Raw genomic sequence first — 13,856 nt, 5'->3', positions numbered from 1 at the left:
TCATATTTTAAGTGAATTGTTGTTTTCTGATTTACATGGTAGACATTTTCAGGGTTCGCCTCATACCCGGGCTGTTAGAGCCAAGCCACACCCTTGGCTCACCTTGTTATTTTGTTGACTCACACACCTCTGGTAACAAAACAGGACAATGTGTGGAAATCGAACACAGAATATACTGAGGAAAAGACGAAAACGGACCATTAGAAATGAAAGAAACCGAACAGTTTCTAACAGGAGCAACTAAAAAGACAGGGAGCAGCCAGAATAGAAATACATAAAAAATTCATACAGAATACAAGTCAGCACCTTTTTAAAATTCTAGCACAGAGTATAGTATAAGGGTATAGGATAAGAGGTTTCTAACCGAGTTAGAATGTATCAGATACTTGTTTCTGATATGTTTACATTGGTTAAGTCACACACATTGTTATATTGGACATATTTTATCTACATCCAGTTTCAGAGGAAAAAACTCTACCAACAAGTTTATTTGAAACTTGTGTTCAATTGTTACCATATGGTTGGGAGGACATGTATGGTAAGCTTGCTCTGTGATTGTCCTAACAATTGGTTTGCTCTCATATTGCTCGTCTAGCAGTGGTAAGACTTTGTGAAAATGCGTGTCTGTAGAAATGTTGGTTTGTTTGAATGCTCTATGTGCCTACCACAATAATGTACATTGTGCAGTATACAAATGCTAAACCATAAAATACTGTGTGTACATATTACACAAAGCCAAAACTACCAGTTATGTCAATGCTTGTTTTCTCCTACCGCCACAGTTGAAATCATTTTTATTTGCATTTAGGATGCGATTATTCAGTTATTGTGGTACTACCTTATCAAATACCGAAGGTGTACCAAAATGTGTTCATGGTCATAGTTGGTGTTTTGGTATACTGAAAGATCTGCACTACCCTCTCCTGCACTCCCTTCTTCATGATTACATTTTCTGGTAGACGTGTACAGGCCCATTTCAGGGGGATTTCATTGAACCACCCACTTTGGTGACAGTGGGTGATGTTTCATATTCCTGACTTGCTCTGGGCGCTCTCGGCTGAGGGGCCTGGTTGTTCCCGCTCACCACGTTGGAGTCACTGCCTGCATGAGTGGTCACCTTTCTGGTGACCACTTACTTGGTCTGTATGGTGGTGAACGCATGCAGTGGAATTCTTCTGGCAGTTTGGGTCAGTCCACACGATTCCGTGGTGGTGATAGTGGTGTGTCAGACTTATCTCCTAGGTGCTGGATGGCCATGGGACATTGCATGAAGCAGGCTGGCCAACTAATGGCCCCGAAAGAGACTGCCCTGAAAAGAGGGAGGTGACTGCATTGTCAGAAGCAGCACCTACAGTCCAGACTTTTGAAGCTTCTTCCTTACCTGTCTAAGATGATGATTATAGTGCTTTCCCCTTTGAGAGCACATTCCAAGATGGCCACCAGCTACCAACTGACCAGCCACTTTCTGGTTCATGTACCTTTCCTGTAAAATGAGACTTGCAGATATTCTTAATGTGTTTCAATGCCTTTGAGTATTTGTTGGCAGATTTCTTGTCCCCCATGCTCGCATATTTGTCCCTTTTTGCCAGTTCTCTGTTGGTAAAAATATTGTTGGCCCTGTTTATTCAGCCCTGTGCTGTGCTTTGCTTCCTTCTAGTCTTTTTTTCTCCTTCTCCTGGTCCCTCTCCAAGATTCCTCCTGGATAACCTTTGGTCCCTTTTAAGACCCTGGTTTTTGTGCCTCATGGTAATTTGGGACCTCTTATGCAAACACCTATCTTTTGGCATGGCTTTGAGCAGTACAAAAAAAATTGACTTCAGGAAGGTGTCACACATACCTAGGAGTAGCCAAGACCAAGTTTAAAGGTGTACAGTCACGTTCAGCCATTAACATGTTTATAGCTGGACCTGCTATTGGCTTGCTCCAGCCTGCAGTCATAGTTACAGATGAGTTTGATCATTTTTTATTCAGTGTAGAAATGGTAGATGTGAAAGAAATACTCATATGTTTGTTATATAAGCATAAATAGTGAATTGCCTCTCAGATCCAGTATCACACATCGACGAATGTTAACCTACAGCCTGTAACAAATTTTTAACATCACATTCTAATCAAGTGCTAGAATTACTGTCAAAATAATGTCTATGTTTTAGGGTTAAACTATAAGTAATTTTACTGGTACTTATCACTGTACATAAACACATTTTCTTTCACCACTTTAATTGAAATTTTATTGCAAATACAACGTCGTGACTAAATAGAGAACATGCCTGCTCCCATATGGACCGATGAAATATAGTTAAAATATATTTAATATATATTTAATATAAATTAGAGTGACGTAAATCTTCAGATCAGGCAGAGAGGACGCCAACTGAATTCCGCACAGCAACATATAAAGGCAAGAACCCCAAATGGAGTTATCATGAAAATAGAAGGCAAATCCCCAAAGATCTAAAATAAAATCTAGAAAAAAAGAAGGGGCATTTTAATTCTATATGATTAGGGTTTTGTTGACAGCTGTGCATATGCTGTCCGCTATGAATATCCCTACCACTCAGCAAAGTTTACTTTGCTGAGTGGTAGGGAAAGCAGTGTATCTCATTTTTTTTTAGAAAGACCTTTTTCACACATTAGAAACAAAACACAACAAACAAAAACAAACCACAAACCACAAACAGAACACATCGAAGTTTCCTGTCATAAATCATACCCTTCTGTCACACAAGGAAGGTTTTTTTTCTATCAAAACAAAACCTGTCAAAGAAGGCCTCCACAAACCTGTTTAATAGTTCCTTTGGACACCAACGTGTTTCGGCTACATATCGAAACGTCTGTCATGCATTAAACCATCTGTTACGCATAAAAATCTGCCTGTAAGTATATATCAAATGAAATTATTTTTCACACATCAAAAAATTCTGTCAGTCTACAATCTTCTGCTACACGTTTAAAACGTGAATCACACATTGAAACCTATAGCTATATATCGAAGACTTGTGTCCAGAACCATCCATCAAACTTAAAACCTATTATGTATATAAAACACCTGAGTTTCATATCAAAGCCTGCAGTCATTCATCAAAGAGCTGCTGTGACACCTCTATCATGGATCAAGTACTTCCGTCATACATAGAAGTCATACATAGAAGTGTTCTGTCACACCTCAAAGAATTGCTGACTATTTACGTGATCCGCTATGCATGTGACCAGCAGCATTTGTTTAAAATGTTTCGTTCTGTTCTTCCAAGATGACGGATAAAAAAATAAAAAGTGCTAGCCTCGTCTTCACCTAAAGATGGTCCTCTGAATTTCATATTTCCAGCTTTCATTGCACTGCCAGCATAATGAATAGTCACCGCAGAAGCTTCGCCAGCAATGGCATCTCCCAAATTTCAGCGCCTGTGACATGGGAGAACAGTTAGTCATAATAATGATAGTAATAACACATGTATTGAACATGTACATAGCATATATAACACGTTATATAGAATATTTCTATTCTAATAAGCGTTATTACTTGTCAACAGAATGGTACTCAAGAGTTACAAATGAAGAACACTAGAAAAAGAGATTATTAAGATCCAGTCAGACTCTCAGGGCCTGATTTAGAGTTCGTCGGCAGGGTTACTCCGTGACGGATACCTCGCCCGCCGTATTACAAGTGCATTATATCTAATGGCACTTGTAATAAGGTGGATGGGATATACGTCATGGTTGTGACTGAGTAATGAACTCTAAATCAAGCCCAACGTTCTTTCTTTTGTGCTTGGAAGTTTCCCTACTGCACAAATTAATATATTCTTTGAACCTCGAAGGGAAGAAAGGCTGAATCAGTTTTGCTCACATTCAAACTCATGACCTGAAATTTACACATGATCCCTGTGGGAGGCCCCGACCCAAATATCTAGACCAAAGGGAGGAGTTGAAATAAGAAGAGCTAGAATGCGTTGGGTCAAAGAGATCATGCAGATGGGTTTACAATACAGTTCTTCATACTTTTTTACACAACTGGGTGGTGTTTGGGTGGTGTTTCCAAGCCAGGGCTCAACAATCTGGGACATTCTACAGGCATGTGCTACAAACACCACTGCATTGATTGGTCTCAGTCTTCAGATTATGATGAATTCTAATACATCATTAGCACCCCTTCAGAGCTGTCTTTAAACATGCTGTGAAAATTTGCTCCAACGCTCCCTAACGATTTGGCACTCTTGCATTGTTCTCTCACCTGTGCTGTTTGGTGGTGGAGTGTATGAAAGTTTACCAGCCATCAATGGGTAAATTGAAAATTAAACAGGGAATTTTGACTGTGTTGCTCAGTTTTCCACCAATGAGGAGGCGTTTTGTGGTGTAGTAAGTCAAACATGAGTTAAAATTGACCAAATTAAATTCAGGATCGGATCAAGGGCAAGAAAATACCAGAGACTTTGACTATCTTTGTAAGCAGCAAATAATTTCCCCTGTGAAAAGAAGGATAAAACTAGCCACTTTTCCAAGTGGCTAGAATCCTTGCATCAGTCCTGATATTGTGTAGGGATATAAAACAACTAGAGGGAATTATTAAACAGGCATTTACAATGCAATGGTCTCGGCATTATTAAAGGTAGAGCTATTGGCATTGCTCATGTCATTTTTTTTTTTTTTAGTTTTTAAATCATAAATAAATGGCAGCGTCATTTACAATGCCAATAGCTTAATCGATCACAAATGCGGTAAGTACTATACATTAGATGTACAGTGAGTAGTAGCAATGGTCTCATCTTTGTTAAATTTAGAGCTATTGGCATTGCTCATAACATTTTTGTTTTTAAAACATATAAAAAAAATAGCATTGTCATTTACAATGCCAATAGCTTAATCTCTGGCAAATGCGAGACCTATTGGATTTGCACCCACACACACACACACAGAGCGGGGAACAGCACTGGGAGATTAAGAGCGGCACAGCAGGCGCCAAAGCTAAACAAGCTTTGAAGAAGTAGTAGATTGCCACTTCTTCATTATCTAGATTGAGATAGTGACATGCCCACCTTCTGGAAGCAACAGCACAGAAGACCCTGAACGCAGAAGAACATATGCATGTTATTTATAGTGCATGCATCAAGCTAGGGGTCAAAGGAGCGCTGCACATTGCAGGTAGCTGGGAGGTGATTTTATTTACATGAAGTGAGCAGATTACACAAATACATGTCACATTTTTAGGCAAAGGGAGATACATTGATTTGTCCTGTGGCATAAGGCATAATGATGGGGCCCTCTGCCAAATATAATGAGGGGCACCTTAGTCTCATATGTCATAAATATTCACCTGCCTTGTGTTGAATGATGCTCCCCCTGCCCCACCAAACCCTGATTTTTATTTAATGGTAATCAAACGCAAAATCATAGCTTTTCGAAATCCCTGCGACCAGGTCATTGATCTACTCAGATAACGTCGCCTTTTGCTGTAGGTGATAGAACGTTCTAGAATGGATGCATTCACTCAACCTATGTCCTAGAATGTTGCAGTGGTTTGAAGAGTGACGTGATGCTGTTCCGCACTGCTGTTTGAGCTCGCGCATGGAAATGCACCTATTTCACTTAATATATGGAACGCACTGCGGTCGGCGGACTTTTGATCATGCAATTTACTCAGATTCACCTCACAGAAACAGCTCTGCTTGCTGCCGGTCAAATATGGTAATTGTTGCTACAGTGCTAAGTTTCTATTTAACTACATTTCAAGAATTCATGTTTTACTGATGGGGGAATGGTTCTTGGCTGGCATTATGTCCGCCCCCTCATACCCCCCTCCCCAGCCCCAAAAAGAATAGGCATTTTCATGCAGCATTTGCCTCTATACCAAATAATTTTAGAAGCTAATTTCGCCCCGTTTTCACCAAACTTCTTAATCGCTTTGAAATAAGCTCGCTTTACTGCCAGGAGAGAGTACAGTGTGCGCAGCTGTGCTCTGCACTGAAATTACTCGAGTTTAATAGAAACGCGCTTTCCAACACCTTCCTGCACTAAAGAAATCTCTTGTAGATGCGCACATCTCTTTCAATCGAAATAACCAGTTTGTATGATTTTCTCCCGGTGCCAACTTCCCGTTTTTCGAGGCATACATTTTAAGAATTCATGTTTTACTGATGGGCGACTGGTTCTTGGCTGGCATTATGTCCGCCCCCTCACTCCCCCTCTCCCCAGCCCCAAAAAGAATAGGCATTTTCATGCAGCATTAAATGGTATTGTCATTTACAATGGCAATAGGTGAGCATTAGAGAGTAGTAGAGAGTATTAGCGGACACAGAGACGCACACACACAGAGCCACACAGAGAGCCACACACAGCCACAGCCACACACACACACACACACAGCCACACACACACAGAGAGGCAAAGCCACACACACACACAGAGCCACACACAGAGCCACACACACACAGAGCCACACACACACACAGAGCCACACACACACACAGAGCCACACACACACAGAGCCAAAAAAACACACAAAAAATAATCTGGAAATGAAAACGGTGGCTGTTTGAAGGCTAACACGTAAAATAACTTACTAATGAGAAGTGTGCGAAGATACTCAGTGATGAGCTCTTCTGTAAACCTCCTCCGGAATACCACTGTACCAGGCCGTCAGTGAAAGAGAATAAGAATGGATCCGAATGCATCTAAATACGCGAAAACTCATGGAAGTCTCTCGAAAAGGAGATGTCATACCTTAGTGTTTAATAACGTGGTGAATTACCCGATCCAACGTCTCAAGCACACTCTGGATGTAGACGCCGTTAGTCAATGGCCATGGTACGGTGACCCTCGTACGCTCACTTCATGACCGGCCAGTGAGCTAAAATGACTCCACCTCGAGACTACTACTCTTAACTTCGTACAAGCCGCTTAAGAACTCACCAACAGGAATAACCGGATGACTCAAACACGGGCTTCGCTCCTTGAGCTGACACGATACAAGCTCCTCTACTAACACCATGCGCAGAACGTACACAACGTGATCGGATGGTGGTCATGAAAATAGAAACAGGACTGCTGATGCTAGAAATGGGCGCCATCTTGGAGTGTGTAAACGGAAACAACTACGGAACAAAGTGAGCAGCAAAGTGTCTGGTGTTGTGTGATTGATTATACAAACGTGATATCACCGCGAAGTAATGCAAGAAAACTCCAAACCACTAAACAGGAAATAACAAAATGGCCATAATGAAATTGCCAGTGTTAATAAAATCGAAACAGTGAAAAAAACAGAAATAAAAAAAAAACGCCCACCACTAGAAAACTCCAAACCTCTAAACAGGAAATAACAAAATGGTCATAATGAAATTGCCGGTGTTAGTAAAATCGAAACAGTGACAAAAACAGAAATAAAAAAAACGCCCACCACTAGAAAAGGGGCGGGGCTTAAAACATAGAAAGACGAGAAAGAAAACGCCACAGAATCCGAAAAAGACGGGGCTTGAACAGAGTGACGCCCCTTTCCTCCAATGGCTGGCCTCCGTTTAGGAAGCCAGCCAATGGAGAAGAGAGGCGGGTTCAAGCCCCCATACTGGAAAACATTAAATCTCTGACCGAGACTGCGCAAACGCAGCCTACGGTCCTCGACCTAAAAAACTGAAGCCAGAGCGAGCTGCTGACCCCAACGGACTACCCAACACGTTATTCAAGCAAAATATGGGCTTTTGAGCCAAGTGCTTAACGCCTCTCTTCAATCCCATTTAATCCCGGAACAGCGTACCAAAATCTTGGAAAGGGAACATTTTCCATCCAATATATAACAAGCATTGGCATAGCCAATAGGTCTCGCCTTTGGAACTTTATAAGTATTTAACCATGCAACAGTTGATGTTTTTGCACCAAGGATATTGTGCTGGATAACTTAACACTTATAAGGTCTCAAAGGCAAGATCTATAGGCTATGCCAATGCTTGTTTCTCGTGTTGTTGATCTCTACTATGTGGATGCAATTCCCTTGACTTAAGGCCAAAATTCCTCTCTTGGGCTCCCGATGCATTATGTTATGTTATGTTATGTTAATAACTTTTATTCGGCGCACAGCTGCCCCAGCGAAGGGGCGTCCTGGCGCCTGATCAGATACCACAACACAACAGGTCAGAGCTGAAAAGAAGAAAGATCAATTAACAGAAGCGAACAGGTGAGTTTTAATGGCGCGTCTGAAAAGAGTAAGGCTATCCAGGGCACGGATGTGTACAGGGAGGGAGTTCCATAAATCAGCCGCCAGAACACGAAAAGAGCGCCCTCCCATCCTACTCAGTCTGAACCTAGGCTTAATCGCCAGATGGTGAGATTCAGACCTGAGGGACCGTGTGGGGAAATACGGAGAAATGAGGCCCGCAAGAGCAGGAGGGGAGGAAAGCTTCAGAATCTTAAATGTCAGACAGAGAGCCTTAAATTTGATTCTCTGTCTAACCGGAAGCCAGTGAAGGGAGGTCAGGACAGAGGAGACAGAACATCGTCTCGGGAGGCCCACGATGGCGCGTGCAGCAGCGTTCTGCACAATCTGAAGCCTCGAAGCCTCAGCCTGGTTCACTCCAAGTAGCAAAGCACTCCCGTAGTCCAATCGCGACAAAATGGAGGCCTGAACCACCAGTTGCCGCGTGGGGGGGTCGAAGAACTTAAGGACAGGTCGCAGTCCTCGCAGGATACCGAAACAGGTAGCTGCTGTCTTCTTTGTGTGACTGGCAAAAGAAAGATGGGAATCCAGCCAGACCCCCAGATTTTTAACTTCGGCCGCTGGAGTAGGAGAAGCCCCCAATTCGGGAGGCCACCACTGGTCTCCCCAAAGTTCCGTCTGCTTCCCTAAGATCAGGACCTCGGTTTTTTTAGCATTAAGCTGTAAGCAGTTGCTACGCATCCACTTAGCCACAGCTATAAGTCCTGCCCGGAATCTGGGGGCATTCACCTCAGGGTCCCCGCTGAGTGTCACCGCCAGCTGCGTGTCGTCGGCGTACGATGTCATGGTAAGGCCACATTCCCTGACGACAGCAGCCAGCGGTTTCACATACAGGTTGAACAATGTAGGGCTTAAAGCGGAGCCCTGGGGGACTCCCAGACCCAGAGAGTGGAACGAGGACTGGCCTGGTGGAATGGCTACTTTAAAAAACCGGTCCGAAAGGAAGGAGCGGAACCACTCAAGAGCTTTCCCACCAATACCCACTTCCTCCAGACGCCGCAACAAAATGTCATGAGACACCGTGTCGAATGCGGCGCTCAGATCTAACAATAGGAGCGCCGCAGTCTGCCCCGCATCCAGCACTGACCGCAAATGCTCGGTCATAAAGAGCAGAGCTGTTTCAGTGCTGTGTTGAGAGCGGAACCCATTTTGACTCTCGTCAAGAATGTTATTACGAGAGAGATGGGTAGACAGGATGGTGTTCACGTGTGCCTCAGTGACCTTAGCGGTCCAAGGCAGGAGGGAGATGGGCCGGTAATTTTCCGGGAGCAAGGGGTCAAGATTGGGTTTCTTCAAAATAGGGCTGACCACAGCTTGCTTCCAGGAGGGAGGAACCACGCCCTCAGTGAGGGAAAGATTGATAAGATCCAGGATGGGCTCACGACACATAGGCGGGAGCAGCGTAAAAAGCTCCGGCTTCAGCGGGTCTAAGGGAGAGCCCGATTTAACTTTAAGGCTCAGAGTATCAAATACCTCAATAGACATAGCCGGCAAGGAGGACAGAGTTTCCACAACCAAAGTCTTCACAGCACTAGGAGCCTCCTCGAGAACGGAAGATGTAAAACCTCGGTAGATTACCTGCACCTTCTCCACGAAGAAGGATGCCAGACTCTCACAGTGTGAGTCCGTGCAGATTTCTATCGAGGTAGTCCGTTTCCCCATCAGATCTTTAAGTACCTTGAAGATAAGTTTGGAAGGATTAGGACTATTGGAGAACTCAGTTGCATAATAGGCAGCCCGAGTTTGACAGATGGCTCTATGGTAGTTCTTGAGCTGGGCAAAGTACAGCGATTTTAACACGGGATCAAAGGACTTAGGCATTAGGCCACAACATTACTAGATCTTATTTGTTCAGTCTTTTCCAGTCTGAAGTTAAATCTGGTGTTAATAGTCCACACCACAGACATTCCACACATTGAAATGGCTGCCTTGTGACCTTTCAGTTTGCCTGCATTCAGGTGATTGGTCCCAAGTCAGCCAATGTCAGGGCTGCACTAAGCTGCTAATCTGACTGGAGCAGTGTTAGAATCCACACTTCCGGGATTCCACTAATAATCATCTGTGTGGGTCAGCAATAGACCTGAGAAAAGGGAAATGGGACAAGAAATAGAAACTGAGACTTGGGGCATATTCACTTTGCCTGTTCTTGCTGCTGGGCTCAATCTACACTGCAGAGGTATTAACATATACAACAGGAAATAAACAATTTTACTACACTGTAATTTGCATTACATTTAATGGTTTCTGCAATGACATATGAAATACCTTGTGACAATCTCTGTAAAACCCAATCTCTAGTGCCGGTGTAAACCCTAAGACTTCTTAAAGCTGAAAGATTCGATCTCCCTTTGTAATAGATTAATGAAATAACCTGAGCTATAATACATATTTCTACACCAATAGCTACCTTCCATGAATTGTAAATCAAGTCTGTAATTTGAATGTCTCCGTGTACATAAGTTGTAAAATAATGAATACACTTTAGTGTTGTGTATACACTAATGACAATATATATTCACTTCCCACCAATGGCAGTACCTTAATATTATATGTGACTCGAGTAATCTAAACAAAGTCTGTACAAGATCAGGATTCCTCTAGCTTATCTTTGGTACCAGAGTCATCCTTCGGAGGATGGCTCGAGTACTAATGTGTAAATAAAAGTCCTAATCTTTGATCTCAAGTGTTAAATATTGTTGAAAATATGAAGAGTTTCAATGCCCTGTTAACCATGTACTAGCTGCAGCAACTAAGTATCTTGCTAAATTCCTCGTGTTTCAGACATGCTCTGAAACACAAGGAACTTACACTCTGGATCTAAGATGGCTGCAGCAATTGCAAGTCTTGTGAGAGTCTTGTGGTGCTCTGGGACATATAGTTTGTCTTGACTTGCGTGTTTTGCATAGTGCATGCTGTGCTGCTGCAAAGGCTCACATCAAATGATGCCTACAATCTGTTGATCTTCTCTATAGACTCAAGCACCTATGAAGTTTGGAGGAGCACATCTCTGTGTCTGCATGGCATACACAGGGGAGAACAGGACATATATCATGACAGCTACTCAGAATGGCTGAAAAATACAGCAAGGCTTAGTTGTTACCCACCCTGATTGGTCATTCTACAGCAAGTCAGATTGGCACAGCTGCCTCAGAGCTTTATATGTCTTGTTTTGTGTCCCAGAAAGATCAGCCTGCAGAGGATGGGCTTTTGCTCCTTTTGCCCTGCAGCCCAGAAGGTAGGGAGTATATACACCACCAGCACAGGAAGACATACAAAGGAATGGAAATAATATTTTCCATTCCTTCCTTGAAGGAAACACGTGATGTTTTAAAACTGAGAGCACGTATTTTACTTCTCAGGTCCTATCTCCACATTTTTTCAACATAGAACAACAGAGTGTTCTATATTGGGAATTGTAGGAGGGGTCTGTGATAAACACTGTATTTAACTGGAAATGATTTTTTGAGGCTTTCAGAACAAACAACCCCTGTGCAACTCTTTTGAGAAAGCTCTTGTGAAACTAAGAGTACAGCGAATGTTGAGAGTATACCAGGGCATCATTACAGCACTTGATCACAAAAGGCCTTTCAATGACCTCAACTCATACAGTTTATTCCAGTTTGTTCACTGCACAAAGTTTTGGGTGTTTGTAATAATTATAGAAATAACAGTGCTATAGAGTGGTACGTGCCAGATTTTAAATATAACCAAAGAGTGTGTAATGAGTTCCTTTTCCTTCAGTGCATGCAGGAATTATATTGCGTGAGTATTCTGGAAATCTATCATGGATCTAGAAATGTGCTCTATTACCACCAATGTGGCACAGAAATATTGTTTTATTTATAAATGTATTGCATGTTTACGTAGACAGAGAAACATTAATAAAAGAATTGTTTGTTTGTTTATTATATTTTTATATGGCATATATAGCCATAAAAAGAACCTGCTGCAATACATACAGTTAAAATCTGATTTGTACAAACCCTGTAGCCATAAAACAGTATAAAATACAATAAAATACTGCTAAAATCTAAAAAAGGAACTTGACCAGACCATTGGGAGAACCTAATTCATCATCAGCAAGGGGAAGGAATCACTTATACATTAGGTAAACATTTGTACATCCAACATAAATAAAATGGGCCAGGGGTATTCCCAAACATGGGTAGCATCACATTTCTGCCCTGCCCCTTTTAAATGATATAACCAGTTCCTTCAACGACTCCTGTATAGCAATTAAAAATCTTCCAATTGCACATGTCACATTTAAAAATCTCATATTCGGGGAGGAGCCAAGATGGCGACCGAGATGGCTGCGTAAACGCCCGGCTCGGTGAGCCTTCTCACCCCGCGCATACATCCTGGCAACTATCCTGAGCCGTAACGGCATATTTATGTAGGCGAAGGATAACCTTCACTTACCGTTTGCTCCTGAGGCTTCTGCTTGCTGCAGACCCGTTGAAATGTCCCCGAATGTTTTGCGGCCTTCACGGAGCTAGAACCGGGGCCTCGAGTGCGTTGAGTGGCCGGCCGCGACTGCAACAACAACGGCCTCTGGTGATGGTGAGGAGTCGGCCGGAGGGAACTGACGACTTGCTGGCCGATGGCGACAGTGCCGACCCAGCCCAACTTGCGGAGAACCATGTGGGGAGTGCGATACAGCTGGGTCGAGGGGAGTGCATGATACTTGGCCCCCACTCCGGTGTTGTATCCGGGCACACTAACAACTTTTCCCGGAGTCAGCGTGCGGCCCCCAGGGAGCGGCGGAGTTTTTAGCCTTTTGGTGACTCTCCGCTGAGAAACCTGCCTTGACTTTTGAGATTCCCGTAGTGAATCCTGTCCCTCCCTGGTGTGGGGCCCGGTCCCGAAGTGAGGTAGAGAAATACGAGGCTGGATCAGCTAAGATGGCGGATAGCACCCTCTTACGCACACCTCATCCGGGCAGAGAATCCGTTGTGAGGGAGAGTCCTGGGGTCTGGCGCCACGAGAAAGAGCCCACGTCCAGAGATATATTGGCGGCGTTAACAACCCTGTATATGACCCTGAGCCGGGACGCCGGGGATCTGGGAAGAAGGATGGCCCCCATTGTTGTCCCGCCGCTCCACATGGGCATGGTTCAATCTCAAGGAAGCGCCGATGTGCCCGCCTCTGCATCAGTGATGAATGCCCCGGCTGCGCCTGCGTTCGTGGAGACGCTGATAGACCCGGTCCGTGATACCGCTTTGGATTGCTCTGTTGTATATGTGAGTGACTCGTCGGGGCCCTTCTCTGTACGGCGGCTGAAGAAACAACATCGATCCATAGTTTGGGCTGCCCCGGCGGCGTTTCAACGATTACTGGATTGTGTGACTCTCTCTTCCAGGCTGGTGAGACTGTATTCGGGCTGGGGGATGTTTCCGGTATCGATACTGACACAGACGGATTTCCGCCATACGTCTTCGGCTGGATTTTGGGGGCTACAGTCCCATGGAGTAATGGCGCTGCCCGGTCCGCCCGGATCGGTTGGACCCACCACACTGCTCTGTATGCCGATTGATGACTGGCTGCATGTGGGTACTATTGATAGGAAAGGCCAGGGGTGAGACCGTCTGGGACATGGAGGAGCGCATTGTTGGCTGACGGTGTTTAGGGGGACACTCAACGGGGATGTTATTGA

The 13,856-nt window shown here is 43.9% G+C and overlaps 1 protein-coding gene and 1 long non-coding RNA gene across 2 annotated transcripts in view; one reads left to right on the top strand and one right to left on the bottom strand.

The window, feature by feature from the left end:
• The window catches only part of LOC144822555 (uncharacterized), a 198,453-nt gene that overhangs the window by 21,595 nt on the left and 163,002 nt on the right, over window positions 1-13,856 (top strand). The gene's annotated exons all lie outside the window — the stretch shown is intronic.
• Window positions 2,197-13,856, bottom strand: part of CDK15 (cyclin dependent kinase 15) — a 448,471-nt gene continuing 436,811 nt past the window's right edge. The window contains exon 14 of the mRNA XM_078680225.1: window positions 2,197-3,402. The gene's annotated coding sequence lies outside the window, so the exon portion shown is untranslated. The remainder of the gene's footprint in view (window positions 3,403-13,856) is intronic.

This window comes from Lissotriton helveticus, chromosome 3_1, assembly GCF_964261635.1.
Source record: "Lissotriton helveticus chromosome 3_1, aLisHel1.1, whole genome shotgun sequence".
In the NCBI taxonomy this organism is placed as follows: domain Eukaryota; kingdom Metazoa; phylum Chordata; class Amphibia; order Caudata; family Salamandridae; genus Lissotriton; species Lissotriton helveticus.
This window is presented reverse-complemented; position numbering and strand designations above follow the sequence as displayed.